General features: G+C 40.1%; 2 pseudogenes across 1 annotated transcript; both read left to right on the forward strand.

Annotated features, from left to right (window-relative positions):
* Nucleotides 1-5,395: 5,395 nt before the first annotated feature.
* Nucleotides 5,396-12,092, forward strand: LOC110065083 (uncharacterized; annotated as a pseudogene).
* Nucleotides 8,320-10,678, forward strand: LOC149110569 (uncharacterized; annotated as a pseudogene). The gene is made up of 2 exons (XR_016208214.1): nucleotides 8,320-8,752; nucleotides 9,013-10,678. The product of XR_016208214.1 is annotated as an uncharacterized LOC149110569 (transcript).
* Nucleotides 12,093-13,575: the final 1,483 nt, after the last annotated feature.

Below are 13,575 nucleotides of genomic sequence, written 5' to 3' on the forward strand. Positions count from 1 at the left end.
TAGCTCCAATCTACCCAAAAAGGCATTAGCAAATATGACAGCATGCCTTTCTTTTCACCAGCATCGCATGTTACAAGAATTTGGCTCGGGTGTGCACAGTAATCAAAATTTCGAGATAGCTTTTGGTCGTGAAAGTAATTTACGTCTTCAGGCTTTTCATTTTTTTAAATTTTTTTTTGCCTTTCATTTTTCTCCTTTTCTTATCTTTTTGCTGCAGTGATTGACCTTCTAGCAGTTCTAGCAGTTCAAAAATGTCTGAAAAAGCATCATTGAGACAGGGAATTTTTACCATGGGGTAGCCAAGTGTAGTCACCCAAAATTTTGCTCCTCCAAGTTTTTCACTCAAATTTCTGAGCATTTTCGTGCATATTCCAGGTTCCATTGAGCTGATCACTTTGATCTGGGTATCATCGGAAAGATCTTTTTGTCCTGCAGAACTTGAGCATAGATATGCCAATTTTGGTCAAAGGTGATGACATCAGAAGTGGAACAAAGGCCACTGCTCGTCACTGCCGGTTACGGGCAGCATGGGAGTCAATGGGTTAAAGAAGGTTAAAATACAGTCCGACCTCTATTAAGCGGCCACCTATTAAGCGGCCACCCTATATTAAGCGGCCACTTTCCAAAGTCCCTATTTATTTGTCAGTAAACTGCTGTATTTGATACCCCTATTTAACGGCCACCTCTATTAAGCGGCCATGGCCACCTTTTTGCTGTCACAAGTATTATTTATATGTATTATTTAGGTGGTTGAAGATCAAAAACCTCTTAGGTGAGATTACCATATAAACAGGTAAGAACATTTTGTAACAAAGCACACACTACGTAAAGTTTCCCAATGTTACTTAGCCCAATCCTCAGGTTTTTCTTAAAATCAATATTTTTAAAGTAATTAACTATATCACCAAAGAGCCACTCCACACAACTCCTTACTGAGCTCATTGAAGAATTAAATGCCTGCATCTGTGGAGTGAGAACCACATTTCTGAAAGAGGCTTGAAGCTGTACCCTTAAGGGGTATGCAGGGTCCCCATATATGCACATAGGATATCCTACTGGAGAATGTGCATACCGCTGTAGCTGCTGAAGCAGTCTAGAATCACCCAACATGCTTGCATCATGCTTCTTACCTTCTGATATTCACAACAGTGAAGTTTTGATTTTTAACAAGAAATTTAAAGAACATGAAGATCAAAACAACCACACCAGCACTGATAAACAAAAAAACAAATTTTATGATGAACTATCTGAATGCATTGGTCAGGTCAGGTCCAAAAGTAACTCTTGTTGTTGAGTAGCACAATCACCACACCACTACGGCCAAAATGTCAATTCTTTGTCTTCTAACCTAAATATCGTGCTTAATATTTAGTATTTTTTACTGAAGATTTCCATATTTGTAGCTTAAGAGCTACTCTTTAAGATAGGCCAGAAAAATTGCTGCCTTGGTACGTTTAAGAATCAAAAATAGTTTTAAGATTTTATTGAACACGGTACAATTCGAATGTAACGCGTAACAATTATGGCGGCATAAATCACCACTAACTTTGACAAAAGTTCGAATTTCTTGCTTCTGGTTATAGGTACAATTTAAGTTCTCTCATATACAGCTAAGGACACAATAAAAACACTGGCTAAGTTTCAGTGGAAGTGCTTTATTCTTTGTCAAATATACAGTTGGTTGAAAGTGGCTGGTATGGTTTGTTTGAAATTGTAACACTTGTAAGGTTTGAAGTAATGTTTGAACAAAAAACTAAAATTTAAAGTTTGACATTTCCATCTACCCAGAAAGTAATTACAAGGAAGGTATGGGCAATATTTGAGGCTTTTCAAAGTCAAAGTTTGAAGTTGAGTCGTGGCATAAATATAGACAACAAACAGAAAACAAAAATCAAAAACAGTTTGTGTAACGCTTAAGAGGAGGTGAGATCAACAACAACTCCAGGCCGAATTCAGAAAATTAAATTCTCAAATCAGAACAAGCAAGTACTCACTCCAAACCACCACTTTGGGCATATGTTTATCCTGCATTTCCGAAGTTTTCAGGCCTTTCTGATTCATCTCTAGTGAGATATTCCAGTTTGAATGACTCGGAAACACTTTCCGCCATCAAGACCGTGTTCACAGAGCGTAATGAAGGATTTCTGAAAAGAAAACACGAACAAAATCAGCTTGCTGGCTTGAACCTTCTCTCAAAATTTGCCTCTTGTTTGAGCGGAAAACATGATACTCAAACAAACGACATGTTTCTGTTCACTTCGGGGGGCTCTGAGAGGCAAATCAGGGCCAATGATAGCGTGACAAAACGTTTCAGGTTCGTCGAAATACATGTAGTCACTTGCTTGAAAATACAAAAGGTCAAGAGTTGGAATGGAGAAAACAAAAGATATTATTTTTCTGCCGCTTTCACGTAAAAAAGCAGCTCAAGAAAGAAAAGCAGAAAGGAAGAGAGAGATAGAGCATCTTATCAAAAGAACTGTGAAAAGAAGATTGCTCAAGTCAAGGAACATAGACAAGCAATCTGAGAGTTGTCAAAGCAGGCAGCACGAACAAGGACAGATGTAAAGAAAACAGAGCGGAAATCAAACGTGAAAAAAGAGAGAAAACACTCGAGCAGAACTGCAGAACAAAAGGAAGAAAATAAGAGAACAAACAAAGGAAAGAGTTTGAAAATACCGTAAAAGAAAACAACAAGAAAATGTTGCACAAGAACTTGAAACAGAAGAGGCGGCATTGACTGCAAGCGGGGCGAATCTGGATATTCAAACAGGTCATCCAAAAAATGTGCAACTGATAAGGTTAAACAGAAGCTCCTGTTGAGTCCCAAGAAAAAAGCTGAAGTCATAGAAACACTAGCAAACAACCCAGGAACTAGGAAGATACTTGCAAACCACAGAGTGGTAAAAACTCCCGAGGAACAGAAAGAAATGAACGCCCTGAGAGCTCTGGCATCAGATATCTCTGAAGGTTTGAAGCAAGTGACGCACTTGGGATCGAATGAAAAAAGAGTGGCACTTAAGGCCTTCACATCTCTTGCATTTGGAGAAAACAAAAAAAAGACGAGGGCAGGAAAGTCCTTGGGGAAAATAGTTGATTTTAATGCCAAGAGCATAAGTAAAGCAATAAGAACCCGGGAAAGCATCCTCGAGGGCGACACTGAAAGCTGGCTGTATACCAAAAGGAAAGTTTGCCAAGACGCTATTTCAGAGGAACATGACCAAACCATTTTTAATTACTGGACAAATACGGCCAGTAGACCTACTGGAGACGAGGGATATCGTCAAGAAACGTATCGGGAAGCAGCAATATGTCCACCATGCCAAGCACGTTTTGGAAAAGACACAGACTGAAGCATTTCTGGAATTTCAGCAGCTTTATCCCGACGTCAAAGTTAAGCAAAGGAAGTTTGAAAGCCTAAAGCCTTTTTTTGTTAAACAAGCCAAAGAAAAGAGATAGAAGATCGTGCCTCTGCCGAAAACATGTGGAGACTAAAATTTTGCATGAAGTTTCGCCAGGGAATTACCAAGGAAGCTGACAACAATAATGGATACCCTGTCTTGAACACTATAACAGAAGCTGAAGACTCTTTGCCCAAAACAAGAGGATCAGTTATTTCACAAAATCAAGTGCTTGGAAAGACAATGTGATTTATGCGGAATCAATGCCTTACCACTGCTACCAGAGGAGACGGCTATTGAGGGTTCTGTGCGTTGGTCACGCTTTGAGTATGACGATAACCCAATGTACGATTTTTATCTTGTAAAGGTTACATCAGCAGCAATTTCACAGATGACTACCACTGCACTGTCTTGAGGGGTGAGCAGGTCATAAAAGGAAACTTCTACCTCAGGGACAACATACACGATATGACTTTCACCCTTAATGAGAAGCGCACGGCCATTGTGTATGCAGCCACTGTCCGCCACATTTGTGGGGAACTGCCAGCCAAGAAAAAAGGGAGAAAAACTATATACAAACTGCCATTAAAGGAAAATGAAGAGATAATTGCCTCTCTCTGAACAGTCTACAGTTCCAAACTTGTTTCATTGTTATTTTCTGCATTTTTACATCATTAGCTCACAAATTCCTGAACTTGCCATGCCCACAAAGCATTATGGGTAATATAAAAAATTGCTAATACTACAGAGAAAATGTAAATAATCAAAAAAAAATAACTGAATTGTACAAGACATAAAAAGCGACCAGTATATCCACTGAAAATAGCAAAATTAAATACTTCATTATTTTGACCTGTGTTACAGGAAATGTATAGGTGACTGCTACTTATCTGTTATAATCATGGAAAGTGATCATAGAAGTGCAGATATTGGCAGTCAATGCAGTGATCGCGAGGGATTAAGTGGCTTATAACGCATCAAAGGTAATTGGCCAATTAGAAAACAGAAATCTCATTCATCATCAACAGATATGCTGTTCTTGATGCAAGAGTTGTGCCAAACGAGAAAGGGTTGAAGAAGAACTAAAATAGATCCTTCCAAGGTTTTAGCAGCCATGGCACAGGGTTTTCTTTCCCTACCAGTGTCAAATGCATGGCCTGAAAGAGGAGCTGGTGCTGTCAAGAGGATAACGAGCAGTACAACCAATCAGATGTTGAGACCAGTAACGAAAGTACATAACCTACTAAAAAACAAGCCATCAAAACATGGAACTAGACAAAGGAGAGAAGGAAACTCCCTCAACAGTAAATCATGGTGTCACCACTTCTGGAGAATCTTCAAGTCCAGTTCAAACCATTCTTGTCAACTCTACTATTCAAACTAATGTTGAGGCAGATGTCCATGAACAAGCAGATGACTCGGATGATTCAGCTTTTGAAAGATGTGTACCACAATCACTATGCCCATTTGGGGGTGGTAGAAAAACTTTCACTGATTTATTGCGATTAGCATCTTCAGCAAAGCCAAATCTTTAATGACGTTAAATATACTTATTTAACTTAGTAAAACACGAGGAGCATGTTGCTCAGTAGTTGGCATGGCATTGACGCCCATTAGCAGTTTTGATGGCATGCAGTGGTGTTTTTCGTTGTTGCTAGGGTTTGTGTTACTGCAGTAGGCCTGGTGCAGAGCAGTTTCCTGTGCCCCCGGGTCAGCAGTTTATAGTTGCAATTTATGCATGTGCCTTTACTTGCGGTCATAGTTTTACTGTGCTTAGTGTTCTGGGTGTCTTGATCATTTTTAGAATTTTTTATTGTTTTCTTCTGCATTTTCTGCTGTTTTTCCCTTGGAATCGTTCACCTGAGCTTTTTAGTGTTTCCTGGAGCCTTTTTAGTGCTTTTTCTCAGACAACTTGGAGGCCTTTTGCTGTCGACTTATGTTGTTGCCCAATTCACGTGTGTTGGCCTGTTTGTCCACGGCTTTTCAATTTTTTCAGCATGCCCACTACGCAGCCTACGTTCAACAGCCTGTCAGTGGACCTGTTTCCAGCTCCTTCTACATCGGCTCCTCCATCCTCTGGCGATTCAGTAGCTATTTTGACAGTTGCTTCGGGAGCCTTGAATTTGCTTTCAAACGAGATTGCGGTCACTGTGGCCCATGTGCTTCACCAGTCCTTACCAACTTTTGTCGCCACATTTCGTGCAGAGAACCTCACCGCCCCAGTTTCCAATGCGGCTCCTCCCCCTGTTTCCAGCGTTGTTTCCAGCTCGGCCATGGTTGCTGCCAGCTCGCTTTCCTCTGTTGCAGGTACCTGGTACCTGTTGCAAGTACCTGGCATACTGGTCCCACCTTTCTCCACAACAAGCACGTGGCTGTTGACATGTTAGTCAGAAGCTTAGCCTCAGACACTAACACGCCAGGCAATTTTTGATACGAATTGGGCCAGAGAAATGTCCTTAGTTTCCAGTCCCTTAGGATGGACATTTCACTCGGCCATTCGCCATGCAACCAAGGGGGATAGGCATCATTACATGTGTTCCAGTTTTCGGAAGACTGCTACCAAAAATGGATATTGGCACTAAAGAACAAAATTCTTCAGACTAGGAGCTTTGTTTTGATATACAGCTTGCAGCAGTTTCTTTTATTTATCAATATCATTCCAAGCTTCTAAATCTTCAACTGCTGGCATAAGATTACCATAACGATGAGCAAGCAAAATTGAACGTTTTTTGGAGCAAATTTTCGCTGCAAGAGAAGTTGTGATTAACTGTTCTGTCTATCAAAAATAGAAGAACATGATGTGAACTGTGTTTCTATTGTTTTGGTTTGTTACCAGAGGCCCTGGATTTGGCACAACAGTAGCATTTGGATGGGAAGCAAGAGCAGGAAAAAAACCAAGACGTTCATTGAACAGGTCACAGAGGGATCGCTTTCCGGTCGGGGAACTAGCTAGAAAAAGGCTGCACTTTGAGCTGAGTATTTGTCGAAGTCCAAGGAGCTTTGTGCCCAACAGAAACAAATTCAGCAACTAAAAAACAAAGTAAGCCTTTGTTATCTTTTGTCAAACGCTTGACTAATTTAAAGAGCTTAGCCATTGTCATGATAAGCTGAAAATTATATAAGCTTTATTATTCATAATAGCCCTATTAAAAAAGAAACAGTAATGGTAATCAAATCGTAAAAAAAGCCCTGACTGTTCCTTTAATTAAAAATTAATTCATTTGTTTTTCTATCTCATAGAGAGAACATAAAACAAACTTTGGATGAATTGCAAGCAGAGTCACCACCACAGAGAAAATCAACATTCCAGGTGACAAAGAATGCATCCACCCTTAGAAAGAGAAGTCCAGCTCCACTCACCAATGAAGGAGGTTTAAATTTGCCAAGGAGAAGTGCCAATAGAGGACAACTAGAAACCCTCATTGCTTCAGCAGAGGTAAATGAAGGGTCTGCAGAGAACAGAAGTCCTGCACTTGATGGCATGTTCTCTACACTATGTAAACAAGGCACAATGGCAGATATGTCTAAATATGTTTGTTCATCACGAAAGATGAGAAAGGCCACTGTGGCCAAAATAAAAATGCAGTGTAGAGTATGAGAAAAGTGAGGAAAATTTTATTCGTTCGCTTTCACTCCTTTATGCAGGTGGGGTAATTAGTAAAGTTAAATATCAGCAGACAAGATCATCTATGGTAATGAAAAATACTGGGAGGCATACCAAAAAGGGTTTTATGTCAAAGGAAAGAATAACTTATGGATGGGGTGTCCCAGTTCCTAAACCACTTCCATACAGTGTTCTAATGAATAAAATTGAAGAGCTTGATAGGGGAGATGTGATCTCAGTAAGGGAAACTTTGTGCCATAACTTTTAAGTAGACCAACAGGTTGATGGGATGTATAGAAATTTAGAGGAATTTCTACTCATGCTTTGTAAATTCTATTTAGAAACTGATGAATGTAGGAAAGAAAGCGACAAACTGACCTGGTTTGGTGAGAGGGAGGGAACATTTAAGGTTGCGATTGGGGGTGATGGAGCCCCATTTGGAAAGTGGGACCAATCAATGTCCTGGTTAGTAAGCTTTTTAAATGTGGGACCCAGGGTAGCCTCACCCAATGACAATTTTTTATTGTTCGGAGCCAACTGTAAGGAGGACCATCAGGTGGTTACCAGATTTACAGAGAAAATAGCTGCAGATATAGAGGGTATTAAGAAAACCTTCACTGTAATGGGGAAGGATGTAACCTTCTCATTTGACCTTCTCCCTGGGGACATGAAATTCTTGGCTTATATAAATGGTGAGTTATCTAATTCAGCAAAATACTTTTCCAGTTTTGCTAATGCTTGTCAAGATGAGAGTAGTTCACTAACTGAAAAATTTGGGAAGACCCAGAACAGTAAATGGAGACCATGGCAGTATAGCCAGAGAATTGCTATTGCTCAGCAGGTTGCTGATTTCAAAAGGAAACTCCCAGGTCACCTAGCTGAGAAAACAAAGAGGGCTAAAGTAACTCAGTTCATTGCTTGGAAAAAATCCAGGCCAGAATTTGAACCATTTATAGGGAAGCTTTGTGACAAAGAGGTTGTTAAACCCCTCCACGTAAGGGGGGGTTTTACCTGAATTTTGTCCAAAAGTGATTTTTTGTTTTCTGTCAAATCGGCAACTTTAACCATTAAAGTGTACATTAGGGAGTGCTTTGGGTGCCTATTTTCAATATTTTTATGTGAACGGGACACTTTTTGACAAGAGGTATTCAGCTCAAATCTCGTTTCCATGGCAACGTAAGTTGTTTTTTTTTGTTTTGGTCCTGTTTACCACTTCGTGGCCTCCCCAGAAAAGCTGGATAGTACACAGAAACAAAGGTGGACAACTCTGTGACTCTTACATGAAGCGGAAACCTAGAAACTGCACTATGGGATGGATACATTTGATCAGGAGTTAGTGAGCTTGTGAAATATCGAACACGGTTAAAGTAATTATTGTCATCAAAAATGACTGGAAAGAAAAAGCGAAGCTCTTATAGAAAGGTTAGGAAAGGAAAAGGATTTAGTGGGTCACGCAGAAGAGAAAAATCATCAGAGAAAACTCCAGCAAAAGAGAGTGATGCCACTGAATTGATCGATCGTCCTAGCGGTTCGTTTGATCAATCTGATGTGTCGGATGAATCATCCGCCGACAAGAGTGATAAACCGCTAAGCTCCTCTCGAAAAAAAATGAAACTTCACCTATCTACGGATGAATCCTCTGGTAGTTCTGATGAAGAAACCAAAATAGAAGTAGATTCGAGTGGATACAGACTAATTGATTTAAAGAATCTATCATCCATGCTCTCCTCTGTGCACAAATGTGAAGAAGGTAAGCCAAGTCAATATTATAAGTATATGACAATCAGGAAGTTAGAGACCCAACACTTTATCAATAAAAATGATGCCTGGAAGAGGGGCTTGTAAAGTCTGCTGTAATAGCAACATTTCTTTGCTTAATTTCTTAGCCAAGAAGCCTCTTGTTCATATGACAATAGTGATGATTATTGCTAATTTTATTAAAAGACATTTTGTTCAAATAATTATTCTTGTAGTTTCTCTTACGTGCTTCTCATTTTATTTCAACTTCAGCAAACCTTACCCTTGAAGAAAATAACTCTGTTCGTGCAGGATTGATGTCAAACTTGTCTGTTAACTGTAGTGCCTGTGAGGAAAGTAGCCCATTGATGACATCAGGTAACATTACGAAAAGAGGCAAGTCATATGATGTGAACAGGAGAGCTGTTTATCACTCCATAGAATCAGGCACTGGATATGAAGGACTTGCTTCCTTCTGTGGGGTGATGAACATGCCTTGTCTCTCCACACGTGCTTATTATAAGCAAGTGGATAGCGTTTTAGATGTTCTTGAAGATGAGGCAAAAGAGGAGTTAATAAGTGCAGGCCAAAGGCTTCGGCAAGTCATCATAGAAGAAAATGATGAATTGGACAACACTGCGACTCTGGATGCTGCCGTAAGCTTTGATGGCACATGGGCCAAGGGAGGCTTTACTGCCTTGACATGAGTGGTGTTTGTGATTTCTGTGGACACTGGTGAGGTTTTGGATTACCATGTGTTATCCAAAGCCTGCCAAAAGTGCGCCCTAAAAAAATCCCAGAGTGAAGGAGAGGATGAGATATTTGAGGAATGGAGAAGAGAACACGTAGCATCTGGAGAATGCGATATTAACTTAACAGGAAGTTCACCAGCTATGGAGGCTGAAGGTGCTGCTGTTCTTTGGAACAGGTCAATTGAACTCCACAACATTCGTTACAAATGGATGGTGTCAGATGGTGACAGTAAAGCCTTTAATACAGTTGAGAATGTCTATGATGACTGTAAAGTCATCAAGCTGGACTGTGTGGGCCATGTCCAGAAGAGAATGGGCAAACACTTAATTAATCTGAAAGCCAGAACTAAAGGCAAACTTACAGATGGGAAGCCGATAGGAGGGCATGGTCGACTTACTGAAACCAAAATAAAGCAACTTCAGAAGTACTATGGACTGGCTATTCGTCAGAATACAATATCAAAGTCAAATCCATCAGACAGGGAAGTCGATGTGGCAGTTTACGCAATGAAAAAGAACATTATTGCCATTCTTAACCACAGCGTCCAATCAGGAGATGCTGCTAAACAGCATCGCTTCTGTCCACCCGGGGAAAGTTCCTGGTGTAAATGGCAGCAGGACTTGGTGACGGGCACATCCACCTATAAAGGTGATTACTGTTTGCCTGAAGTTTTCCTAGAAGTATTGCGACCTACATTCATGACTCTCAGTGACACTAAGCTCCTTGAGAGGTGTGTTCGTGGGACCACTCAAAACCCAAACGAGTGCATCAACTCGATGGTCTGGGTTCGGTGCCCAAAACACAAACATCATGGTGCTAAAGTTATCCGCTGTGCTGCAGCATCTGCAGTATGCCATTTTCACAGAGGAGCGGAATGTAGGAAGAGGATAATGGAAAAACTCTCCATTCCTGGTGGCTTATACACCAGCCATGCTTTTGGGCTCAAGGACAAGAAACGCTTACGAAAAGCAGACATTCAGGCAACTGATAAAGAAAAAAGGCGTCGCCAGGGTCTTCAGCTTGTGCGTATTCAGCAAGAGGAAGCCCTTCGTGAGATCGAAGGAGTGACATATGAAGCTGGGGGGTTTTAAATTATTACCCCAGGCTTCTGTGAACAAAATCTGAACTGTATTTCTCTCATTACCATTGTAATTTCAAAGCAATTGATATTTAATTGCATTTCTTAAGTTTACAGCTGTTTTTCTCAAAATGTGGTATTTTTGCTTTTGAGAAAAGATATCTCAAGAAGGATTTAAGCTTTTGACCTGAAATTTTCAGGATTTGTTGGTCTCATTGAGTTAATTGGGATGAATGAGGGAAATTGCCATAGATTGCATAGGATAGAAATTATCAAAAAAATAATTTCTTGATTTTGATTGCGCAACTTTAGATGGGAGTTGGGACTCGGTATTATAAAATTTGGCAAAATCCCTCATTCATCCCAGCAAGCAATATGTTTACTTTAAAATAAAATTAAAATGACCATTCTCTCTTTAAATTACACATGAAAATCTTTTCTCAAGTACACATGGGTCATGCACAGCATGTGGTACTTTAAAAGCCTGGTGTCAAGTTACAATAATCACTAACACATTGAAATATACATTTTTGTAATCTACAGGCCAAGAGCTTTCCAGTGATATATAGTTTGTTATGGTTTTGTCTAAAATCAGAGTTGTTACAATTGTTGCAAAAAAGGCCATTTTTCAGGTAAAACCCCCCCTTAAAGAACAGTGGGGTACAGTACTTGCATACAATGCTGCTCAATATCGCCATTTCTTTGAGTAACCTTCCCAATAAACTAAACAGCCTTAGTGAACTTCCCCCAAACCATGCAATTACCAGATATTTAAAGGCTATGGAAAATGATGTAAAGGCAGGGAGAATGAAAAAGCAATTGGGCAAGTGGCTGCTCTAGGACAGGGGTAAAGACAAGGATTTTACGTATCGCTTGACAGGTAAAGATTCACGACTAATCTTACATGGGTTCATGTATTTAGTTAGGGCAATTCAGGGTGACTCAACAGACCACAAGCTGCTAATGAAACGTCTGCCAATTGTCTTCATTGGTACTAAACTCAGGGACTGTGCTGCAACTTCTTCGATGTACCATCTCAATGAAGAAGATCTTGCAAAACTTGTTGTGCCATGATTATTTTACTGCAGTTGCTTTGTTTGGGTCTTCAGTTTTAGGCAGTGTGTGGAGCATTGGACATGTAGTCTATATGCCCACTCAAAGCAAATGTTTGACAAATATGGGACAGGGTTGGGTATCAATACAATGCAGGGCAGGGAAGCTAAACATGTGCAAATTGCAAGCTTTGCCAGAAACAGTCAGTACAAACGTCGGTATCAGGTTTTTAGGCACGACCACATTAGCAAGCCATGGCTCCCCATCAAGTAACCCTCACTATTAGCCTATCATCAGTCACATGACACTCATTCCCACCTGCATCCATATGGATCCCCAGCATTACTGCTACTGTGGCCTGTCTAAAGAAGCTGAAACTGAACAATGCTTCTTCTGTGGACATAAACTCATGGAGATCAAGAAATCTGTACGTGATGGCAAACCGACACAAGAGTGTTTAAGGTACTGATCTTAGTGAGTTTTGTTTGTAAGCTGGATGTAGAATGTTATCTCTATAGTTTCTGACGATGGAAGACTGTACTCTAGTGACACCTGTTTGCCCCAGAAAACTTAACACTTAAAATATTAGGATGACTGAAGTTAAACTGTATAGCAATGTAGGGTATTAACCCTTAAGGGATTGGATCTATAGTTTAAATGTTAATGGACAAGGGCTCTCAATTATTTTTTCTTGGAGCACAGCCTTGTCATATCCAATTTAGGTTATAACATTTTGATCATTACTGGATATATAATTCTGATGAACGCCAGCTCTATTCAAATACACACTGAACATGCAAATCAGTTGGGTATTCATGTTAACTCAACTTGTAGTTGTAGTGTCAGTTCAAACAATATTGTCATTTATAAACATGAATTTCAAGATGCAAGTATATTGTAAACTAAAATATAATGGACTGTTGAGACCATTGTCTCTCAAATCATTAAAGAGAAATGATTGAGCAATTCCAAGTGTGGTTAGTATTGTGCCTATTATTTTCATTGCTGGCTGATACCATAGCAATTCCAATATCCATAATAAAATTTAGCCCTTAAAAGCTCCTCTTTAGCAATGTACATCATTGTTCCCTTCTTCTCGTCATTTACAATAAGCTTTGCTTCTCCTTTTCCCTCACCAAGTTGCTTTTTGAATTCACCACAATCTTTGAACTGGTCGAACTGGTTACATAATCTTCTCAGGCTTGAAAACATTATAGCCACTGATCCTGGTTTCTTTTCCACCTCTACCCCATGTCTTGTTCTACCAAGAATCTCCTTACGCAAGAGATTGAAGACCTCCTGTGGCATGGGAAGGTTGAAGCAAACCATCCAGGGATGTACCTTGCTCATCTTTGAACTTAAACAGTGAAAAATTGCAGTTTTAGCGTGGATCATGCTTCGTTGTAGCATGGGATATAGCTCGCCGATACTGTATTTGGGTCTCTCACGAAGAGCGCCAAACTTCCCTTTCACAACCACTTCAGCTAGCTTATTTAGCTCTTGAAATGTATTGTCTAAATCCTTTAGGTTATATGCAGTTGAAATTTGTTGCTCAAATTTTGATTTCTCACGGTTCAGTGCCTCGTTTATTGAAATAATTAGTTCGCCTTCGTTGGCTTTACATTGATCTGCCATCTTGGATTTTGCCTAACTAAGCCTCAGATCCCCCGCGGCCAAAATGAAAGTTGGCCCAATTTGATTTGATAATTTCCTGGCATGAAACAGGATGACCCTAAGGTCCACCCTGAAATAAAGGTGTCAACTATTTAACTAGAGCCAAACAAATGTCTTGGATTAGCAAGAGTCTCTAGGTTTTCACAGTGGTCCACACTCTTGAAAGCTATTGCAAACCTCATTATACTTGCCCATTCATGGAAAAAGCACACACCTTGAGAGGAAGGTGACCATGCCGCACCAGGAACAGTGCTTACAGTGCTGACCTTCAAGCAAGC

The sequence above is a fragment of the Orbicella faveolata genome, unplaced genomic scaffold (genome assembly GCF_042242905.1).
Source record: "Orbicella faveolata isolate gen_17 unplaced genomic scaffold, um_ofav_v1 contig_24, whole genome shotgun sequence".
Lineage (NCBI taxonomy): Eukaryota > Metazoa > Cnidaria > Anthozoa > Scleractinia > Merulinidae > Orbicella > Orbicella faveolata.